The sequence below is a fragment of the Dasypus novemcinctus genome, chromosome 31, assembly GCF_030445035.2.
Source record: "Dasypus novemcinctus isolate mDasNov1 chromosome 31, mDasNov1.1.hap2, whole genome shotgun sequence".
In the NCBI taxonomy this organism is placed as follows: Eukaryota; Metazoa; Chordata; class Mammalia; order Cingulata; family Dasypodidae; genus Dasypus; species Dasypus novemcinctus.
In genome coordinates, this window is record NC_080703.1 from 24,110,054 (window position 1) to 24,134,923 (window position 24,870).

Here is a 24,870-nt window from a genome sequence, read left to right on the forward strand (position 1 = left end):
CCACAGTTCAAACCCCGGGCCTCCTTGACCTGTGTGGAGCTGGCCCATGCGCAGTGCTGATGTGCGCAAGGAGTGCCGTGCCAGGCAGGGGTGTCCCCGCGTAGGGGAGCCCCACGCACAAGGCGTGCGCCCCATAGGGTGAGCCGCCCAGTGCGAAAGAAAGTACAGCCTGCCCAGGAATGGCGCTGCACACACAGAGAGCTGACACAGCAAGATGATGCAACAAAAAGAGACACAGATTCCTGTGCCGCTGACAACAGAAGCGGGCAAAGAATACACAGCAAATAGACACAGAGAACAGACAACTGGGGTGGGGGTGGGGCGGGGGGGAGAGAAAGAAAAAAAAAAAAATGGATGTGTCATGTCCCATTAGCCAGAAGAACACCAGTCAACATAGCCACCTTGTTCCTTTTTGACTCCAAAAAACCCTTTAAGAACAACAGGAGCTTTTTAAAAACAAATGTTTTTCTCCACCCCCCACTTCCCCAGATGGCTCCCTCATCTGTCTGCTTGTTATCTGCTCGCTGTATCTGCTCGTCTTCTTTAGGAGGCACCAGGAACCAAACTTGGGACCTCCCATGTGGTAGGCAGGTGCCCAACAACTTGAGCCACATCTGCTCCCTGCTTGTGTATGCTCATTGTGTCTGCACGTTGTGCCTGCATGTTACATCAGCAAGTTGCGCCTGCTCATCTTCTACAGGAGGCAATGGAAATCAAACCTGGGACCTCCTATAAGGGAGGTAGGCACACAAAATGAGCCACATCTGCTCCCACACAACAGCAGCTTATGAATTTCATCTTCAAAACCTTTCCCCAGGTATTTGTAGTGCCTATATAACTCATTACAAACCAGAGCAAATGTTTGCATGCTCTCTGGGTCTTCTTGTGCAGTGAACACACAGACATCTGCATGCATCACGTAACCTGCCGATGTACCAACGGGGGCCAGCATTCCATGGGCCACCAAAATGTCAGAGTGTTTCTGCATATCGGCTGTAATCAAGTTTTACTCCAGATCATCAAGAAACTTTGCCACTGCTTCCAAATCAGTACCAGTTTCAGTTAAGCCTTGAATGATGCAATCTGAAACTGAGTAGGGGCAAACTTCTCTTTTTCATCTCTTTTCCTACCTTTAAATCACTGGCCTGATAGTTGGCTTTTGTTTTTGATTATTCATAAAAGACACCCGAATTTAAGGCAAAGAGGAAAGAGCCAGAAATCCTTGATGTGGTCACTCCTGCAGCAGCATCTCTGCAACCAGAACTCACAATTGTAAATATTAGTATATACATACTACATAACCTAAATATATTTCACATGAACATCGCTCTTCTCTCTGTTGTTTGCTTGCTTGTTTTTCCTACAACACGGCCCGACTTTGAAGAGCGGAGGTTCTTAACTAGGGGCGACGCATCATTTCGGTTGTCACAGCTGGGGAAGGGGTGATACTGCAATCTAAGGGGTGAAGAAAGGCTAGGATGCTACAAACATCCTGCAGTGCTAGGATAGCTCCCAAACAAGAACTGCCTGGCCCCAAATGTCAACAGCGCCAGGGTTAAGAACCCTATTGCAGGGTATGAGCAAACTCCCGTTAGGTAAAGCCCCTCTATCTCCTCTAATTCTGAAAACACATACTTTGCTAATTGCCAAGACTATTTAAAAGATTTAACCTAATCAATATTTGCTCATTACCAGAAGCAACGGCTAACTTTAAATAACAAAACGGTATTTCCAAAATGATCAAACCACAAAATCAACTCAGAATGATAGTTTAGGATATATACCATTTAATTTCCCTTGAATCTGCTCTTCTAATTTAAACTGTTAATTTGGAAAGTTAATTAGCACTGTTTAAAAGTAGCCAAGCAAATAGCTTCTTTGTACATTTTCCTGGATCCTTAAAAAAAAAAAAAAAATCAATGATGTATAAAGCATCTGGCAAATAGCAAAGTGCCCTACAAATGTTCTGAAAGTGTTTATCACAACAATATAAAAAATGAAGAACCTCACTTATTAGCTCAAATTTGTCATAAGCATGTTTTTTTCAGCGGGTCAAATTCATTTGTGTTCTATTTTATAATAATGTCCCATAAATGTCTTCTTTTACAAAGAACAGTTCATGTATGTGGGGTATATGAGATAACTTAAAAACCACTTATCTTTTCCACCCAAATTCTAGCAAAAGTATCCATGTATTTTAAGTTACTTTAGGGTAAGATCATAACTCTCCCTTCAGAATGTGGGTTCTGAGCACTGGTGACACTTCACAGAGCTCTGTAAGCTTTACCTTCTAGTTCCAGCTTTCTCAACTATGAGTGATCTTGCTCTTTCTGGTTTCCATCCTGGCGGCCAGCTAGGAAGTTGTCTTTGCTCTCCACAAGTGCCCTCTGCTCTCTCTGCCCTATTACTCCAAGCCTACCTTCTGAAAGGCTGTCTCCTTGTTTGCACTGAACCCCCGGCTAGCGAGGACGTTCCCCAGCCTGTGAAGCCCCTGCCTTATGCTCAGTGAAGGCCGGTAGTGTCTCAGGACTTCCGTTAGCTCTCCTCCCCCGCTCTCAGCCTTCAGCAGGGCCCATGGATCTCCAAGCCATCATCCGTAGCTCTTCCCCTGCTCCTAGCCTTCAGCTTACTATCCCCACGTACTCATCAAATGCCCATGGGAAAGTGCTGGGTAGGGGCAGCCTTGCTCAATGGCTGGGGCTCCTCGGGATTCTAAAATGTGACTCTAGCTCACATGCAGCCATTAAAAATCTGGCTGGTTTTTCTACCTGTATATGGCAGATTGTCTTCCTCCCACTGCTTCACCAGGGATGAAAGCATCTATATGTCTCTTCTTTCCTGGAAAGGGTTCATTACTTTCAGTTTGGTTCATTTAGATTTCTTTATATCCTCTGCCCCCTGGTGGGTTTTTAAAGAACTGTGATCTTGTGGCTTTCCCAACTTGGTCTCATTAGGGTGGGAGCATCAGTGACTATTGTCACTATTGTAACTTTAAACACTCTACAGAAAATAAAAGTTCTTACCATTTTTGATGGAGGACAAACAAAATAGATAAATGACTTACAGAAGGTTCAGAGAAAAAATCAGAAAAACTCATTAAACGTCCATCTCCTATCCCATGTACACTCACATGTCCTGTCATCTCCATCTACAGTCCTTTGTATTGTCCAAGTAGTAAAAGCTGTTTGACTCCGGTCATATAACCACTCAGTATTTCTAGTTTGCAAAATAAAGGGAATGAACTAGATACACTGAAAAAATCTCTTTCAGGTCTAATACTCCAAGATTCAATGAAGTCTGTGTTTTTAAAATGTATACCATCACACTGTCTAATAAAGATATCTCATAAGGATCTCAATTTAACAAGTCCCAAACCAACTCTTGCTTTCTTTATCCTTTCCCCAAACTTGCTCTTTACGGTCTTCACCTCAATAAATGGCAACTCCTTCGTTTTGCTCAGGCTCAAATCCTTAAAATCATCCCTGAATCCCCTTTCTTTTATATTCTACGACCAATGAATCAATTAATCCCATGCATTACTGTAATGATGATGTCCTATCTAGTTTCCACTGCCTTCTGTCCTTTCTTCCCTCAACCCTATCCTAAATCTATTCTCCATACAACAGACAGAATGATCCTTTCATGAAATAGAAGTCATATTATGCTACTCCTCTAACTTAACCCAACCAATCACTTCACCTTCCTTGAAAGGAAGTCCAAGTCCTTTAAAGGGCTCACAAGTCCTGTGATCTGGCCTGCCTCCAGGTGTTCCCACAGCTTTTTCTCCACTCACACCTTACCTTGCCAGAAAGGCCTTCCTTTCCACACTGCAATAAAGGCAACTCCTCCCTGCCTCTCATCAAATCTCCCACTTAGATTTCCCTTGCCCTCTTTCCAGCTTTATTTTACTCCAGAGCACTTTTCACCACCTTATTTATTTATTACCTGTCTTCCTACCACTAGAATGTTAAGTTCCATGAGAGCAGAACCTTGCCTGCTTCATTCACTGCTCATATATTTGTCAGAAAGAAATATGTGAGTAATAAAGAATGTTGGATTAAAAAACAAAGAACAGATAAACCAATAGAAAGAAAATTAGGAGGACAGGACTTAGAACTGGAAAACCTGAGTCTGAACCCTAATTCTGACTCCACAAGAATGTTTCCAATGACTGCCCCCAATCTGCTTCCCTAGTCCTCCCTATCCCACCCCACCTTTCTCTCAGTTTCTCCAGCTCTCCACCCTAGTGCCAGAAGTGGCAGAGGCTGAGGCAGACACTCCAGAGGGTAAAAATAGGACATAAAATGAAGGAGTAATGGCAGGGAAGGCAGAGGTGAAAGCAAAGTCCAACCATGGATGTCCACATGTGAGCTCCGGTTGTCAGCACTCAGAGAAAAAGAGCCACATAAATCCTATAGTGTGTCACTAAGTAACATTATAACAGAGAGTTTGTCATAAAATAAAAAAGAGCCTGTTGAATCAACCCTAACACACTGAGACTCTTAATCTTGATGCACATTAATGCCAGGCACTGGGAACACTCTCAGTCTGGAAAGAAGCCATGGTATAATGGTTAAGATCCCAGACGTTGGAGATGGACTGGCCATGTCACCTTGAGCAAACTACCTAACCAAACTAGGCCAGCAATGGACAGAATGGCAATTTCACAGAAATTTTGGAAGAATCAAATGAGACAAATGTGTTGGCCCAGAATTAGGCACAGAGGAGGACTGTATGAAAGAGAAATCATAACAATTACTAAAATTTACCCCCACCCAACACAGACAAATAGAGACCAAAATTGTCAAGAGTAGGAAAATTACAGCAGATTTTTTCTTTTTTGGCAGAAATTGGAAAGGCCAATCATCAAATTCATATTGAATTGTAAAGGGGCCCCAAGCAGCTAAAACAATCTTTTTTTTTTTTAAAGATTTATTTATTTATTTCTCTCCCCTCTCCCCCGGCCCCAGTGTCTGTGCTCTGTGTCTATTTGCTGCGTCTTCTCCCTTGTCCACTTCTGTTGTTGTCAGCCGCACGGGAATCTGTGTCTTTCTGTTGTGTCATCTTGTTGTGTCAGCTTTCCATGTGTGTGGCACCATTCCCCGGCAGGCTGCACTTTCTTTTGTGCTGGGCAGCTCTCCTTACGGGGCGCACTCCTTGCACGTGGGGCTCCCCTATGTGGGGGACACCCCTGTGTGGCAGGGCACTCCTTGTGCGCATCAGCACTGAGCGTGGGCCAGCTCCACACGGGTCAAGGAGGCCCAGGGTTTGAACCACAAACCTCCCATGTGGTAGACGGACGCCCTAACCACTGGTCCAAGTCTGCCACCAAAACAATCTTTAAAAAAGAGAATAAAGTTGGAGTACTTGCTCTGATTTCAAAACTTAAGACAAAGCTCAGTAATCAGTGATGTGTTACAAGCATAAGGATAGATTTATAGACCAATAGAAGAGAAATGAAAGTCTAGAAATGAACCCACACATCTATGGCCAATTGACTTTTGACAAAGATGCCAAGTCCATTCAATGGGGAAATAAAAGTCTCTTCCCCACAAATGGTGCTGAGAAAACTAGATATCCACAGGCAAAAAGAATGAAATTGAATTTCTATCTCACACCATATACAAAAATTAACTTAAAATGGATCAAAGAGAAGATGTTGGCAGAATAAGGAGCTCCTAGAGTCAGCTTGTCCTACAGGGCAGTTGGTAATCACCCAGAGCTAGCTAAAGCACCTGTCTGGGGGCCCTAGGAGACCAGAAGAGCATCCTGCAACATCCTTGAAGGAATGGAAGGACACTGCCCATCTGCAGAGAAGATTCGTGAGTAGAGCACTTCATACCACAGAGACCAGTGCCCATCCTCCACTGGTGGCACAAGCCACCTCAGGAACTATTCCATGGCTGGAGTTGAAGGCTCCATTTCCCAAAAATAGGACAGGAGGAGACAGTTGGGTACTTACTTCAGCTACTGATTAGTAAATTTGGCTAGCTAAAATATAATCCTAAGAAGAGCTAAAGTTTGAATCTGTCCAAGTTGGAAAGAGGCCAGTAGCCACCATTTTAACTCTGCCCCTGGCATCAGGGGAAGGGGGACTGATTGAAAATCACAGTGCTGGTAGGAACTGGCTTTCCACCCAGATTGAATTGCAGCACTAGCCTAAGCCCCAGCCCCACCTCCAGCAGGGAAGAAGCTGGGAAGACTACACCAGCCTCTCTGGGAAACTATAGGAGCTTTTGGCTGGCACAGACTTAATAGCCTGGCACCTGGGGTTTCATCCCCACACCCCAATAGGATAGGAGGGGAGCTCTGTTCCCTCAGCCTCTCTGGGCAACTACAGGCACTTTTGGCCTGCTTGAGCTGTAGTGTTGGGTGCCTGTGGCTCCACCTCCATCCCCAATAGGACAAGAGGGAAGCAGTGTCTCACCAGGCTCTCTGGCCAACTGCAGGTGCTTCTGGCTGACACAGAACAGTAGTACACCTGTGGTGCCATTCCCATTTCCAAATAAGATAGGAGGGGAGCTGTCTTACCTCAGCCTCTCCAGGCAATAGCAGGTAATTTCGGCCTGCTTGGGCTGGACTGTTGGGTCCCTGTGGCTCCATCCCCATCCCCAATAGGACAGGAGGGGGCTGGTGTTTCCTCAGCCTCTCCAGGTAACTGCAGGTGTCTTGGGCCCACACAGATTATATAGGTGGACACTCCAGAGGGTCTATCCCTATTGCTGGCAGGGGAGGGGGGGGCCAGTGCAATGTCAGTCTACCTGGGTAATTGTGGTCAGTTTTGACCCACATGGTTTAGTTTGCTGCCTACACTTGCAGCTCTATCCCTGCCCCAGGCAGGGAATGAAGGAGTGTGAAGCTTCATCAATCTCTCCAGGCAACTACAGATGGTCTTGGCCTGCATAGCTTGGCCTGCTAAATGCAGGTGCAGCTCCATCCCTGGCAGAAGAGAAAGGTGGGAGAAGCTTCATCAGTTCCTGGGGCAACATGAACAGCATCAGCCTCCAGACCTTACAGTACCAACTACATCCTACTACATAACCAGCAAGGGAGAAAGGGCAAGATAGCCCTAAACTAGAGAGATAAACTGCACCCAGAATAAATACATCTAGTAAACCAGATGCCAAGACACCAACAAAAAATTACAATCCACACCAAGAAACTGGAAGATACGGGCCAGGCAAAGGAGCAAGATAAGCCTCCAGATGACATAAAGGAGTTGAGACAACTAAACATAGATGTTCAAACAAATTGCCTTAATAAATTTTTAATGAGATGGCTAAAGAGATTAAGGATATTAAGACATACAAGGGATACCCAATAATAATAAGTGCTGATTTCTCATCAGAAACCATGGAGAGAAGAAGGCAGTGCTATGATATATTTAAGATACTGAAAGAGAAAAACTACTAGCCAAGAATTTTATATCTGGCAAGACTGTCTTTAAAAAATGAGGGCGAGTTTAGAATATTAACATATAAACTGAAACTGCAAGAGTTTATAACTAAGAGACCAGCTTTGAAGGAAATACTAAAGGGAGTGCCACAGCCTGAAAAGACAGACAAGAGAAGCTTGGAAGACCGTTGAGAAATGATTTTATCAGTAAAAGCAACTAAAAGCGTAAAAAAGAGTGGTGAAAATTAAAATATGATAAAACTCAAAGGTCAAAATGACCATCTATATCTGTCTGCAAGAGACACATCTTAGACCCAAAAGTACCAATAGATTGAAAATGAAAGGCTGGAAAAAGATATTTCATGCATGTAACAACAACAACAAAAAAGCTGGAGTAGCTATACTTATATTGGTTGAAATAGACTTTTAAAGCAAAGCTGTTATTAGAGACAAAGAATGACATTATATATTAATAAAAGGGGCACTTCACCAGAAAGAAATAACAATCATAAATGTATATGCACCTAACAAGGATACCCCAAATAACATGAGGCAAACACTGGCAAAACCGAAGAGAGAAACAGATATCTTTGATAATAGTTGGAGACATCAATACACCACTCTCAGCACTGGATAGAACATCTGGGTAGAGGATAAATAAAGAACCAGAGGGCTTGAATAATATGATGAATGGACTAAATATAATAAACAGATACAGAACATTGCACAACAAAACAGCAGGATATATATTCTTCTCAAGTGCTTATGTATCTTTCTCCAGGATAGACCACATGTTGGGTCACAAAATAGATCTCAATAAATTTAAAAAGATCAAAATTATACATAGCATTTTCTCTGATCATAATAAAATAAAGCTGGAAATCAACAACTGGTGGAAAAAAGGAAAATTCACAAATATATGGAGGTTAAACAACATACTCTTAAATAATCAGTGGGTCAAAGAAGAAATTTGAGAGAATCAATAAATATCTCAAAATAAATGAAAACAAGAACACAAAATATCAGAACCTATGGGATGCAGTGAAGGAAGTGCCGAGAGGGAAATTTATAGTGCTCAATGCTTACACTAAAAAAGAAGAGATTGAATGCAGACACAGCTTTCAGGACTGCTGTTTTCTTCTATGAGTCAGGCCTACTCTAAGCAACCATGTCTAAGGGACCTGCAGTTGGCATTGATCTTGGCACCATCTACTCCTGTGTGGGTGTCTTCCAGCACAGAAAAGTAGAAATAATTGCCAGTGATCAGGGGAACCAAACAACTCCAAGCTATGTCCTCTTTACTGATACTGAATGCCTGACTGGTAATGCCACAAAGAATCCCCACACAGTTTTTGATGTCAAACATCTGACTGGACATAGAGTTGATGACTGCTGTTGTCCAACATGGGCCCTGCGTGGTGGTGAATGATGAGGGCAGGCCCAAGGTCCAAGGAGAATACAAGGGTGAGACAAAAAGTTTCTACCCAGAGGAGGTATCCTGTATGGCTCTGACAAAGGTGGAGGAAACTGTAGAAGTCTACCTTGGGAAAACTGTTACCAAAGCTGTTGTCACAGTGCCAGCTTATTTCAATGACTCTCAGTCTATTAGTTAGGGTCCTCTAGGGAAACAGAATCAACAAAGGATATCTGTCGATAGTAAGAGACTTGTCAGAGTCTCTCCCGCAGCCATGGGGATGCACAAGTACAGGTTCCGCAGGCAGGCTGCAACCAGGAGCTCCAAAGATTCTTGATGAGTTCTGGGAGATGCTGGCTGTCCAAAGACAAGCTGGGAAATTCTCTCTCAATGCTGAAATTACTTCCCCTTTTAAGGGATTCAACTGATTGGGTTAAGCATCACTCATTGCTGATGGTAATCTTCCTTATTGATGTAATTATAACAGGTATCTATGATTTACCACTGCAGTAAAGTCAATGGTGACTAAAGTCCATAAATGCCTTTGCATTACAGTTAGCCCAGTGCTTGCTTGACCAAACAACTGGGCACAATTACCTGGCCAAGTTGACACAGTAGTCTAACCATCACACTCAGCATCAGACCACCAACGATGATGGAACCATTGCTGACATCAGTGTACTCAGAATCAATGAGCCAACTGCTGCTGCTATTGCTTATGGCTTAGACAAAAAGGTTGGTGCTGAAAGAAATGTGCTGATCTTTGACTTGGGAGATGGCACTTTTGATATTTCAATCCCTTACTACTGAAGACGGAAGTTTTGAGGTCAAATCTACAGCTGGAGACTCTCACTTTGGTGGAGAAGGCTTTGATAAGTGAATCATCAACCACTTTTATCGCTAAGCTGAAGCACAAGCATAAGAAAGACTCAGTGAGAACAAGAGAACTGTCCATCACTTCAATACTGCTTGTGAACAACTAAGCACATCCTCTCTTCCAGCACCCAGGCTAGTACTAAGATCGATTTGCACCATTAAGGAATCGACTTCTATACCTCCATTAACCTTGCCCAGTTTGAAGAACTGAATGTTGACCTGTTCCATGGCACCCTGGACCCTGTGGAGAAAGCCCTTAGAAATGCCAAGCTCGACAAATCACAAATCCATGATATTGTCCTTCTTGGCAGCTCTACTTGTATCCCCAAAATTCATAAGCTTCTCCAGGACTTCTTTAATGGAAAAGAACTGAATGAGAGCATCAACCCCAATGAGGCTGTTGCTTATGGTGCAGCTGTCCATTCAGCTATCCTATCTGGAGACAAATCTGTAAATGTTCAAGTTTTACTACTCTTGGACATCACTCCTCTTTCCCTTGGTATTGAAACAGCTGGTGGAGTTATGACTGTCCTCATCAAACACAATACCACCATTCCCACCAAACAGACACAGACCTTCACTACCTGCTCTGATAACCAGCCTGGTTTGCTCATTCAGGTTTATGAAGGTGAGTATGCCAAGGCCAAGGATAACAATCTGCTTGGTAACCTTGAACTTACAGGGATACCACCTGTACCCCATGGTATTCCTCAGATTGAAGTCACCTTTGATTTTGATGCCAATGGCATCCTCAATGTCTCTGCTGTGGATAAGAGTACAGGATAAGAACAAGATAACTATCACTAACAATAAGGGCCATTTGAGCAAAGAAGACATTGAGTACCTGGTCCAGGAAGATGAGAAGTACAAAGCTGAAGAGGAGAAGCAGAGGGATAAGGTGTCCTCTAAAAATCTGCTTGGATCCTACGCATTTTAACATGAAAGCAACAGCTGAAGATGAGAAACTTCAAAGAAAAATCAATGATGAATACAAACAGAAGATTCTTGACAAATATAATGAAATCATTAAATGGTTCAATAAGAATCAGACTTCAGAGAAGGAGGAATTTCAACATCAGCAGAAAGAGCTGGAGAAAGTCTGCAACCCCATCATTGCCAAGCAGTACCAGAGTGCAGAAAGCATGCCTGGGGGCTTCCCTGGTGGTGAAGCACCTCCATCTGGTGATGCCTCTTCTGGACACACCATCAAAGAGGTTAATTAAATCAATCAGCATACATAACCCAGCATTATTACAGTAAACTGAAATACCCAAATTTGTAGCACATACTGTGGTAGTTTCAAATTCAGCTGTTATACAAAATTCCTAAGCATTCTCAATACTTGACTATGGAATATGTGTACAGTGAAAAGACATGGCACTGCACTTTATAGCATTGTACTCTATGTTGAAAATGCAATGTCATGAATAAACCTATTTAAAATTGGCAAAAAAGAAGAAAGAGCTAAGATCAATGACCTTAATTACACAGCTGGAGGAACTAAGAAAAGAACAGCAAACTAATCCCAAAGCAAACAGAAGGAATAAAATAACAAATATCAGAGCAAAATAAATGAAATTGAGAACAAAACAGCAGAAAGAATTAACAAAACCAAACTTGGTTCTTCAAAAAGATTAACGAAATCAACAAACCCTTAGCTAGACTGTAAAAGAAAAGAAGAGAGAATACGCAAATAAAATAAAAAATGAAAACAGGGACATTACTACTGATCCCACAGAAATAAATGAGATCATAAGAGGATACAAGAACAACTGTACACCAAACTAGACAATGTAGATGAAATAGAAATATTCCTAGGAAAGTATGAACCTACACTGACCCTAGAAGAAATAGAAGACTTCAACATACCAATTACAAGTAAAGAGACTGAAACAGTCATCAAGCAACTCCTTAAATGAAAAGCCCAGGACCAGATGGTTTCACAGGTGAGTTCTAACAAGCATTCAAAGAATATTTAATACCAATCTTACTCAAGCTCTTCAAAAAAAAAATGGAAAAAGGAACACTACCAAAGTCATTCTATGAAGCCAATATCACCCTAATACCAAAGCCAGATAAAGATATTATGAAAAAAAAATTACAGACCCATTTCCCTAATGAATATGGATGCAAAAATCCTCAAGAAAATACTTGCCATTTGAATCCAATAAGGAATGATTCAATATAATCAATTGGGTGTTATCCCAGGCATGCAAGGGTGGTTTACCATAAGAAAACCAATCAGCATAAGATACCACATTAATAAATCAAAGAAGAAAATTGCATGATCCTACTGATTGACACAGAAAAGGCATTTGACAAAATACAGCATTCTTTCTTCATAAAAATACCATATAAGTCCTGCCATAACCCACTGAAAGGACTGGGAGAGAGTAAACTATAATGTAAACCATAATCCATGCTGCGTAGCAGTGCTCCAGAATGTACTCATCAAATGCAATGAATCTACCACACAAATGAAAGAAGTTGTTGATGTGGGAAAAGTGGGGGGTGTGGGGAGTGGGGCATATGGGAACCTCCTATATTTTTTAACATAACATTTTATGTGATCTATGTATCTTTTAAAAATAAAATATATATATATATTTTAAAAATACAAAAAAAAGAGGAATTGAAGGAAACTTTCTCAATATGATGAAGGCCACATATGAAAAACCCACAGGTAACTCAAAAGTGAAATACTGAAAGCTTTCCTGTTGAGATCAGGAACAAGAAAAGAATACCCACTGTCACCACTGTTGTTCAATATAGTGCAAAAGGTTCTAGCTATAGCAATCAAGCAAAAAAAAAAAAAAATGAGTCATCCAAAATAGAAAGGAAGAAGTAACTTTCGATATCCACAGATGATATGACCCTATACCTAGAAAGCCCCCCAAAATCTGTAACAAATTTGCTAGAGCTAGTAAATGATTTCAGCATAGTGGTAGGATACAAAATTAATATGCAAAAATCAGTAGTGTTTCTATTTTTTTTTTTTAAAGATTTATTTTTATTTATTTAATTCCCCTCCCCTCTCCCGGTTGTCTGTTTTCTGTGTCTTTTTGCTGCGTCTTGTTTCTTTGTCCGCTTCTGTTGTCGTCAGCGGCACGGGAAGTGTGGGTGGCGCCATTCCTTGGCAGGCTGCTCCCTCCTTCACGCTAGGCGGCTCTTCTTATGGGTGCACTCCTTGCGCGTGGGGCTCCCCTACGCAGGGGACACCCCTGTGTGGCAGGGCACTCCTTGCGCGCATCAGCACTGCACATGGGCCAGCTCCACACAGGTCAAGGAGGTCTGGGGCTTGAACCGCGGACCTCCCATGTGGTAGATGGATGCCCTAACCACTGGGCCAAACTCCATTTCCCAAGTAGTGTTTCTATACACTAATAATGCGCAATCTGAGGAGAAAGTCAGGGAAAAAATTCCATTTACAATAACAACTAAAAGATTCAAGAATAAATTTAAACAAAGACATAAAGCACTTTTTTCCCCAGAAATCTACAATAGATTGCTAAAAAAACCACAAAAGAACTAAATAAATAGAAGAACATTCCATGCTCATGGATTGGAAAACCAAATATCGTTAAGATGTCAACTCTACTCAAATTGATACACAGATTCAATGCAATACTGATAAAAATTACACCAGCATTTTTTAAAGAAATGGAAAACACAATTATCAAATTTGGATGGGTATGCGGCCCCAAATAGCCAGAAACATCTTAAAAAAGGAAGAGCAAAGATGGAGGACTCTAAATCATATTACCCAGCTACAGTGGTAAAAACACCATGGTATTGACATAAAGATAGATACATAGACCAATGGAACCAAACTAGTGGTTCAAAAACAGACCCTCACACCTATGGTGAAACGATTTTTTTGGTCCGTATTTATTTATTTTATTTCCCCTCCCCCCTTGCAGCTTGTATGCTGTCTGCTCTCTTTGTCCATTTGCTGAGCGCTCTTCTGTGTTTTTGCTTGTCTCCCTTTTTTGTTGTTGTTGTTACGTCACCTTGCTGAGTCGGCTCTCTGTGGCACTGGTGGTCCGGGTGGTGCTCCACAGCATGTGGGCAAGTCTGCCTTCACAAGAAGGCCATAGGACATGAACCAAGGCCTCCCATATGGTAGATGGGAGCCCAAGTGATTGAGCCACAGTCGCTTCCCTGGTCAAACGATTTTTGACAAGGCTGTCAAACCCACCCAGCTGGGGCCTAGTAGTCTATTCAAAAAATGGTCCTGGGAGAACTGGATATCCACAGCCAAAAGCAAGAAAGAAGATCCCAATCTCATACCTTATAAATAATGGATCAAAGAACTAACTAGAAAATCTACAACCATAAAGCTCCTCGAGGAAAATGTAGGGACATCTTCAAGACCTGGCAGTAGGTGGTGGGTTCTTAAACCTTACATTGAAAGCAAAAGCAATGGAAAAAAAACATGGATAGGAATTTAAACACTTCTGTGAATCAAAGGACTTCACCAAGAAGGTGAAAAGGAAGCCCATTCAATGGGAGAAAACATTTGGAAACCACATATCTGATAAGGGTTTGATTTCCATTCTATACAGGGATTGTCTAACTCAATAATAAGAGAGGAAGCAGTCCAATTTAAAAATGGGCAAGACTTAAATAGGCATTTCTCCAAAGGGAAAATACAAATGTCCAAAAAACACAAGAAAAAATGTTCAATTTCACTTCCTATTAGGGAAACACAAATCAAAATGACAACAAGATATCATCTCACACCACAGAGAATGGCCATTATTAAGAAAACAGAAAACAGTAAGTGCTGGAGAGGATGTGGAGAAATAGGAACACTCCTTCACTGTTGGTGGGAATGATTATGGTATGGAAGACAGTTTGGCAGTTCTTCAGGAAGCTAAATATAGAAATGGCATATAATCCAGCAATTTCTCTAACTAGGAATATAAACAGAAGAACTGAAAACTGTAACATGAACAAACATTTGCATACCGATGTTCATAGTGGTGCTATGGACAATTGGCAAAAGATGGAAAAAAACCAAGTGTCTATTAACCAATGAATGGATAAACAAAATGTGGTATATACATACAATGGAATACTATGCTCATGTAAGAACAAATGAAGTTGGGACACATATGACAACATGAATGAAACTTGAAGACATTATGTTAAGTGAAATAAGCCAGACACAAAAGCACAATTGCATGGTCTCACTAATATGAACTAAATACAAAGAATAAATTCATGGAGTCAAAACTTAGAGTAAAAGTTATTAGCAGACAGGAGGAGGGCTGAGAAGGTGTACTGATGCTTAATGTATGTGGAAGTTTTAATTAATTTGACTGTAAAAGTGTAGAAATTGATGAGTTGATGGTAACGCATTACAGTGGGTAGAACTAATGCAGGCGGTCTATAAATGGGATTGTGGCTAAAAAAGAGTAGTCTAGGGATGTAAATGTCAACTGAAAGAAAGCTAGAGAATAATTTAGGGACTGAATAACATTGTGAACCCAGCGGCGGATGAGAATTGTGGTTAATAGTACATGTTCAAGAATGTCCTTCTATGAACTAGAACAAATGTACATCACTATTGCAAGGTGGTAAAAATGTGGAGAAGCATGGGTAAAATACAATTAGTGTAACCTATGGACTACAGTTAACAGCAATACAGTAATATTCTTGCATCAATGCCGAAGATGTACTATGTTAACAGGGCGTTATGGGGGAAAATATACCGAATATACACTATAGACCATAGTTAGTGGTAATAGTCTGATGATGTTCTCTCATGATCTGTAACAAATGTTCCACAACAATGTAGTGTGTTTGTGGAGGGGTGTTGTATGGTGTATTAATCATCCAAAAGGGGTACTAATGCCCAGTACCAGAAATCTGTTGACTTTTATAAAGGGTATTTATTTGGGGTAGAAGCCTACAGTCACAAGGCCCAGAAGAGAACAACTCAAGTTACCGTAAAAGAGGTACTTCCTCACCCAGTCTGTTCCCACGTGTTGAAGCAAGATGGTGAGTGATGTCTGCAAGGGTTCATTCAGCCTTCCTTCTTCCTCTTAAGTCTCCATGGTCCCAGCTTCTTCTGATCTCAGCTGTAGGCTGGCATAAGGCTCATCTCTCTTTCCTGGGCCTCTGCCATGTCTACTGAGCTATCTCTATTCCTCTGTGTTCTTCTCCTGTATATCTACTTCCATGTGAGTCTGTTTAATCAACCCACCAAGGGGGTGGAGAATTAACCTGAGTCACACTCTAATGATGTGGTTGAATCAAAGCCCTAATCTTAATGTAATTTAATCAGACATCTCAGCTGAATCTAATACAATCAAAGGGTTATCATGCCCAGAGGAACCAACCAGTTCACAAATATAATCAGTATCTCTGTTTTTGGAATTCATAAATAATATCAAACTGTCACATATGAGAATTCCATACCAAGTTCATGATTGTTTTGTAGGTTCACAACCTCTATAACAAAAACATTTTAAAAATATGAATCAATGAATTTAATATGAGTTAAAAGCATGAAACTCAGAAGAAAACATACAATAAATTTTCATTGACCTTGGATTTAGCAATGGATTTTATTTTTTAATTTTAATTTTAATTTTTAAAGAAGCTTAAGATTACATAAATGTTACATGAAAAATATAAGGGATTCCCATATACCCCACTCCCTCCTCCTCCCACACTTTCCCACATTAACAACATCCTCCCTTAATGTGGTACATTTGTTACAATTGATGAACCCATATTGAAGCATTGCTACTCGCCATGGATTACAGTTTATAGTTTATACTCTGTCCCGCACAATTTTGTAAGTTATGACAAAATATACCATGGCCTTGTATTCGTCACTGCAACGTCATGTAGGACAAATTCAATGTCCTGAAAATGCCCCCATATTATACCTATTCTTCCCTCTCCCATCCCTCAGAACCTCTGGTGGTCTTAATAAGAGTTCTTCTATTGCTAGAAGAATAATAAGTCTATAGTAGAAATAATAAGTCTACTTTAATCCATTGTTCATTCCCCAAACTTGAGGATTTTGGGATGGTGATGTTCATTCTGCTTCTAATTGAGAGGGGACTTAGATCCCATGGGGCAGGTGGATGGAGCTATCTTGCTTGCAGTTGCAGACTCTCTGTGTTCTTTGGGATAGACATTGTCCATCATCATCTCCTTGTTAGTAGTCCTGGTAAGTCCAATGAACTGGATAGTAGGCGTTGCAACTCTGCTGAAATTCAGGACTCAACTGGCACATGGACAGACCAAAGATTTAAGTCTCTGGGACATATATTTATCAAGTATAGTGCTAATTATGGTTCCAATAAAAAGGTACAGAAGACCCATGTGTAGAGAACCTATAAATGAGTCTGACCCTGTTACACTGGTGAGCATAAATTCCAAAGTAAGGCCCACTGACAGGGTGCCAAATTCCTGAACTGTCTGCCCTGCTTATAGTTTCTGGATATTTCTAGAGCCCTCAGAAGCCCCACTGTTTGAGGCACTGTTTACTGTGGCAATAAGATGCTGCTGAGACTTGCATAAACATAACCTCTGGAATGAACTTCTGTCTCATTTTGAAATCTCTTAGCCATAAAAACTCATTTGAATGTACCATTTCCCCCTTTTGGTCAAGGTCTTTTTCCAGGTGCACTGCTAGCTGGTTCTTGGTAATAATCCCTCAGTGCCAGGGAGGCTCATCCCTGGGAGTCATGTCCCATGCTGGGGAGAAGTTAGTGTGTTTCTATACAGAGTTTGGCTTAGAGAGAAGCCACATTTGAGAAACAAGGTTTTCAGGAAGTAACTCTTAGGCAGTATATAATACTAGGCTAAGTTTCAATTTCACAAGAAAACGTTCATAGGTATAATCATCAATATCAAGAGCCTGGCATAATGGTCTGTCTTCCTTTACTAGACACTGTCCTTGCACTTGGGGGATTCCTGCTGTCCTATTAGAGAATGCAGCAGAACTCTCCAGGATAGGAACTCACTATTCTTTCAGTTATTGTGTGGATCTCCACCCACCAAGACAATGTCCCATGAACACTTGAACATATTCATATGTCTTAGAGGCATGCCCTAGGTGAACTCCTTCACATGCATACCCACATCACTGACACCCCACACCAGTGATCTTACCCTGCCACCAGTGTGACCCTTAGGTAATCCAAAACCTCTCCAAAACGACAATGGATTTTAGATAAGGTACCAAAAGCAAAAGCAGCAAAAGAAAAAATAAACTGGATTTCATCAAAATTAAAACTTTTAGTGCATAATCAAGGAAGTGAAAAGTCAACCTACAGAATGGGAGAAAATAGCTAGAAACCATACGTGGCAGACTGAGTTAAAAACCCCAATTTAGACTTGTTCTTAATCTTAGTATGCATTCTTATAGGTGTGACCCATAGTAAACAGGACCTCTCTAACATGTTATTATTACTTAACATGTGAACCACCTGAATGGGGGGAGGGAAGGTGAGGGCCTTAAACCAAATTACCGGAGGCCCTATAAAGAGAAAGACACAGGAGGAAGCCAGAAGCAGGAAGTCTGCAGGAATATGAAAGAGAAATGAAAGGACATTGCCACGTGACAGGAGACACAGATGAAAGCCAAGGAACCCCAAGGGTTACAGCAAGTCACATCAGACACTACCAACCACAGGAGAAAACCTTCTAGCCTCCAAAACTGTGAGACAATAAATTCCTGTTTATTGTGTGCCAACCCACTGTGTGTTATCTGTCATGGCAGCCTGGCAAACAAAGACACCATATATCTGATAAAGACATAATATTCAGAATATATAAATTCAACAACAAAAAGACAAGCAAATTTTAACATGGGCAAAAGACTTGAAAAGACATTACTCCAAAAAAAGACACACAAATGGCCAATAAGCATATAAAAAGGTGTTCAACATTATTAGCCATTAGGGAAATGCAAATCAGAACTATGATGATATAGCACTTCACATCCACCAGGATGGCTTTTTTTTTAAAGTGTTGTTGAGGATGTAGAGAATTAAGAAACTTCATGCAATGTTGGTATGGGAAGTAAAATGGTGCAATCACTGTGGAAAAATTCGATGGCTCTTCAAAAAGTTAAACATAGAATTACCACAGACACAGAAATTCCACATCTAGGTATATACCCCAAAGAATTGAAAACAGGGACTCAAACTGATACCTGTATTCCAATGCTCATAGCAGCACTATTCACAATAGCCAAAAAGAAGAAACAACACAAGTGTCCATCAACAGATGAATGGATAGACAGAATGTGCTATGTACATACAATGGAATATTATTCAGGTATAAAATTTTAAAAGACTAAGAAAATTAATATACAGAGAAACTTCTACTTTTCATGATCTAGTAACATATATCTCATCATATAAATTCTTTTAAATATATCATGGGATGGCAAAGAAACCAAAACTATCTAAAAACCTCGGATTAAAAAAATCATTTTAATTTGGAAAACTAAAAATAAATATTTTATTGCAAAGATTTTTCCCCATCTTGTGTCTCTCAGAATCCCAACCACAGACAAACACAGAAAGGTAAGAGCTATAATAGGGAAAAGTCCCAATGAATGGATTAAAATGGGAAAACTGTATGATGCAATTATTATTTTATATTTCCAAGAAATGTCTTGTAAGTTAAAGTGTTAAACAATAACAAAAACTTGATAATAACAAGTGATAATCCAAAGCATATTTCATCCATATAAAGTAATATTAAATAATTATTCGAGGCCTGTTGTAACAATTTTAGAATTAAAAACTAAACAAACAACCAGCAGGATGTCAGCAGAGTAAGGGGCTCTATAATCACCCAGAACTATCTAAAGCACCTGTTTGGGGGCTCCAGGATATCAGAAGAGCATCCTGCAACATCCTTGAAGATGGAGACTTCAACATCCTTGGAGGAGACTGCCCATCTGCAGAGAAGACTCATAAGTGGAGCACTCCATGCCCCAGAGGCTGGTGCCCATCCTCCACTGTAGGCACAAGCCATCTTGGAAGCTGTTCTGCAGCTGGAATTGGAAGCTCCACTTCCCAAAAATGGGGTAGGAAGAGATGGTTAGGCACCAACTTCAGCTACTGATGAGTAAACTTGGTGGGCTACCGTGTAACCCTAAGAAGAGCTGAAGTTTGAACCTGTCTGAGTCAGAAAGGCTGGTGGCCCCCATCTTAACTCCATGCTTGGCACAAGGGGAAGCAGGGCAGACTGAAAATCACAGTGCTGGTGGGGACCAGCTTCTTTCCATCCAGGTCAGATTGCAGCCCTAGCCTAAGCCCCAGTCCCACATCTGGCAGGAAGGAAGCTGAAGGGACCTGCGCCAGCCTTTCTGGGAAAATATAGGCCATGCCACAGAGGCCAGTGACATCCTACTCTGGTGGCACAAGCCACCTCTGGAGCTATTCTGTGGCTGGAGTTGGAAGCTCCGTTTCCCAAAAACAGGGAGAAAGAGATGGCCAGTCACCAACTTTAGCTACTAATTAGTAAATTCAGCTGGCTAACGTATAACCCTAAAAACAGCTGAAGTTTGAACCAGTCCAAGTCAGAAAGAGGCCGGTAGCCACTATTTTTACTCTGCCCCAGGCAAAAGGGGAAGCTGGGCTGACTGAAAATCACAGTGAAGGAGGGGACTGGCTTCTTTCCACCCAGACTGGCCTGCAGCCCTAGCCTAGGCTTCAGCCCCACCTCTGGCAGGGAGTAACCTGGCAGGACCCGCACTAACCTATCTGAGTAACAGCAGGTACATTCTGCTGGCACAGAGTGAAAAGTTGGAAGTGTATCAGGGCAACTGTGGTCATTTTGGATCATTTTGGACCTGAATGGCATAGATTGCTGCCCACACCTGAGCTCCATCCCCGCCACAGGCAGGAGAGGAAAGAACGTGAAGCTTCATCAGTCTCTCCGGGCAACTACAGTCTAGGCTTGCATGTCTTAGATGATTACTCATGGCTGTGGCTCTGTACCTACCCGTGGCATAGGGGAAAGGTGGGAGAAGCTTCTTCGGTCCCTGGGGCAACACAGGCAGCTTGAGCCTCCACAGCTTACAGCACCAACTACATTCTTGGCTCCTACTACACAACCAGCAAGAGAGAAAAGGCAAGAAAGCCCTAAAAGAAAGAAAGAAACTGCACCCAGAATAAATACATCTAGTAAGCCAGATGCCAAGACACTAACAAAAAACTATAATCCATACCAAAAAAACAGGAAGATACAGCCCAGTTAAAGGAACAAGATACGCCTCCAGATGACCAAAGGAGTTGAGATAACTAATCACAGATGTTCAAACAAATCTCCTTAATAAATTCAATGAGATGGCTAAAGAGATTAATGATATTAAGACATTGGGTGAGCACAAAGAACTTGAAAGCGTACATATAAAAGCAGATCTTATGGGAATGAAAGGCACAATAAATGAAATTACAAATACACTGGAGTCATATAACAGCAGATTTGAGGAGGCAGAAGAAAGGACTGGTGAGCATGTAGACATGGCCTCCAAAAGCAAACATAAAAAAGAATAGAAGAAAAGAATGGAAAAATTTGAACAAGATCTCAGGGAACTAAATGACAGCAAGAGACGTGCAAACGTTTGTCATGGGTGTCCAAGAAGGGCAAGAGAAGGGAAAGGGGGCAGAAGGACTCTGAAGAAATAATGGTAGAAAATTTCCCAACCCTATTGAAGGATATAGATATGTGTGTCTAAGAAGCACAATGTACTCCCATCTGAATAAACAGAATAGACCAACTCTGAGACATATACTAATTAGAATGTCAAATGCCAAAGACAGAGAATTCTGAGAGCAGCAAGAGAAAAGCAATGCATAACATATAAGAGCAGCAAGAGAAAAGCAATACATAACAATAAGATTAAGTGCCAATTTCTCAACAGAAACCATGGAGGCAAGAAGACAGTGGTATGATATATTTAAGATACTGTGAGAGAAAAACTTCCAGCCAAGAATCTTATATCCAGCAAGACAGTCTTTCAAAAATGAGGGCAAATTTAGAATATTCACAGATAAACAGAAACTGAAAGAGTTTGTAACAAAGAGACTGGCCTTGCAGGGAATACTAAAGGTGTGCTACAGTCTGAAAAGAAATGACAAGAAAGAGAAGTTTGGAAGACAACCTAAAAATGAAAATTATATCAGTAAAAGTAACTCTAAGTCTCAAAAAAGTAGTGAAAATAAAATACAACAGATAAAACCCAAAGGTCAAAATGGATGAAATAAGAACTGCCTTTACTGTAATAACATTGAATGTTAATGGATTAAACCCACTAATCAAAAGTCACAGACTAGCAGAATGGATACAAAAATATGCACCATCTATATGCTATAAGACTCACCTTAGACCCACGGATACCAATGGAATGAAAGTGAAAAGCTGGAAAAAGACATTCCATGCATTCAGTAATTTCTTTTTTAAAAAAGCCAGAGTAGGTATACTTTTATATCAGATGAAACAGACTTACCTCAGATAAAATAAACTTTAAAAGTCACTAGTAATGTGCAATCTGAGGAGGAAGTCAGGAAAAAAATTCCATTTACGATAGCAACAAAAGAATCAAATATTTAGGAATAAACTTAACCAAGGATGTAAAACACTTGCATTCAGAAAACTACAATGCATTGTTAAAAGAAATTTAAAAAGACCTAAATAATTGGAAGAACATTCCATGCTGATAGAATGGAAGACTAAACATCAGTAAGATGTCAGTTCTACCCAAATTGATATACAGATTCAATTTAATCCTGATAAAAATTCCACCAGCACTTTAAAAATAAATGGAAAATACAATAATCAAATTTATTTGGGGGAGTGGCCTTAAGTCGTTGGGCACCCGCCTACCACACGGGAGGTCCTGGATTCAGTTCCTCATCCTCCTAAAGAAGATGAGCAAGACAGCAAGCTGACTTGACAGGCTGGCATGGCAAGCTGACTCAAGAAGGGCTGCAACAAGGAGACACAATGAGGAGACACAACAAGCAGGGAGTGGATGTACCTCAAGTGATTGGGGACATCCCTCCCACATGGGAGGTCCGGGATTTGGTTCCTGGTACCTCCTAAAAAGAAAACAAGGTGACACAGAGAGTATGCAATGAACATAGAGACAGCAAGTGCAAACAATAAGGGGGGGGGGGGGGTGGAATAAATAACTCTTTTAAAAAAATTTTTATTTGAAAGGATAAGGGATCCCGAATAGCCAGAAAATCTTAAAAAGGAAAAGCAATGTTGGAGGACTCTCACTAATTAGTACATTCCATGCTCATGGATTAGAAAACCAAGTATCATTAAGATGTCAATTCTACCCAAATTGATATACAAATTCAATGCAATCTTGATAAAAATTACACCAGCATTTTTTAAGAAATGGAAAACACAATTATCAAATTTATTTGGAAGGGTAAGGGGCCCTGAGTAGCCAGAAACATCTTTTAAATTAAGAGCAAAGATGGAGAAGTTTAAATTATATTACCTAGCTACAGTGGTTAAAAACAGCATGGTTAAAAACAGGTTAAAAACTGGCATAAAGACAGACACATAGACCAATGGAACTGAACTGATGGTTCAGGAACAGACCCTCACATCAATGGTCAAGTAATTTTTGACTAGCCTGTCAAACCCACCCAGCTCTGGCAAAACAGTCCATTCAACAAATGGTACTGGCAGAACTGGATATCCATAGCCAAAGACAGAAAGAGGACCCCTATCTCATATCTTATAGAAAAATGAACTCAAAATGGATCAAACACTTAAATATAAAAACAAGAACCATAAATCTTCTAGAAAACAGTGTTGGAAAACATCTTTAAGACCTGATGGTAGGTGGTAGAGTCTTAATGGAGATAAGAGGACTTGAGATGGACTACTGATACTTGATGTATATAGAAGTTTTAATTAACTTTACTATAAAACTTTGAAAATGTATAGAGTCAGTGGTAACACATTATAGTGAGTAACAGTTTATAAATTGGTATGTGGTTGGAAAGGGTAGTCTAGGGATTTAAATATTAATTGAAAGTTAGAGAATAACCTAAGAAGTAAATAACACATTAAACCCAGGGGTGGATGAGAATTGTGGTTGATGGTACAGATGCAAGAGTGTCCTTTGTGAACTGGAGCAGACGTACATCACTATTGCAGGGTGGAGGGAATGTGGAGAAGCATGGGAAAAATACAACTGGAGTGGTCTACAGATTGTGATTAACAGCAATATTGTAATATTCATGCATCTATGCCAAAGATGTACTGTGTTGATAATGGGGGAGGAGTATGGAGAAAGTATGCCAAATATAAGCTATGGACCATAGTTAGTGGTAATTGTCTGATGATATTATCTCATAATCTGTAACAACTATCCCACCACGATGTGGTGTGCTGATGGAGGGTGTTGTATGGGAATTCAGCAAATGTACATGACTGTTCTGTAAATACACAACTTCTGTAAGAAAAACATATTTTAAAAAATAATAATATGGTGGGTTGGGGGGAAAATACACCAAGTTTAAGATATGGACTATAGTTAGGAGTGAGATTTTGATGATATTCTTTCATAATTTATAACAAATGTTGCACAACAATGCAAGATGTTGGTGGTGGGTTGATGTATGGGACCCCTGTATGATGTTACGCATGTTTGCTTTGTAAGTTCACAACTTTTACTATATAATTATTGTTTATGTATGTTCATGTATGAATGATATAATAATAATAGGGTAGGTTGGGGGAAAATACACCAAATGTAAGAAACTTTGGTTAGTAGTAATACCTTGAGGATGCTCTTTCATCATTTGTTAAAACCGTTTCAGAACAATGCAAGGCATTGGTGGTAGGGTGAGGAATGAGAGTCCTGCATGATGGTATACATGCTTGTTTTCTACGTTCACAACTTTTACAATACACTTTTTGTTTATGTGTGTTTATGTACGAGTGATATACTTCAATAAATGTTTTAAATGAAAAAAACTAAAACAAATGTAAAATTAATGTGATGGAAGAGCGACTGTGGTTAACTGTACAAATATGAGAATATTCTCTCATGAACTATAACAAATGAACAATACATGGTGTAACAGAGGGTATATGGAAAAAATATACCAAATGTAAGCTATAGACCACAGTCTGATGATGTTCTTTCATGATCTGTAATGAATGTTCCACAA

The 24,870-nt window shown here is 40.5% G+C and overlaps 1 protein-coding gene and 1 pseudogene across 4 annotated transcripts in view; both read right to left on the reverse strand.

Annotated features, from left to right (window-relative positions):
- Positions 1 to 24,870, reverse strand: part of FBXL2 (F-box and leucine rich repeat protein 2) — a 156,860-nt gene that overhangs the window by 126,477 nt on the left and 5,513 nt on the right. The window lies entirely within an intron of this gene.
- Positions 360 to 1,186, reverse strand: LOC139437933 (eIF5-mimic protein 2 pseudogene; annotated as a pseudogene).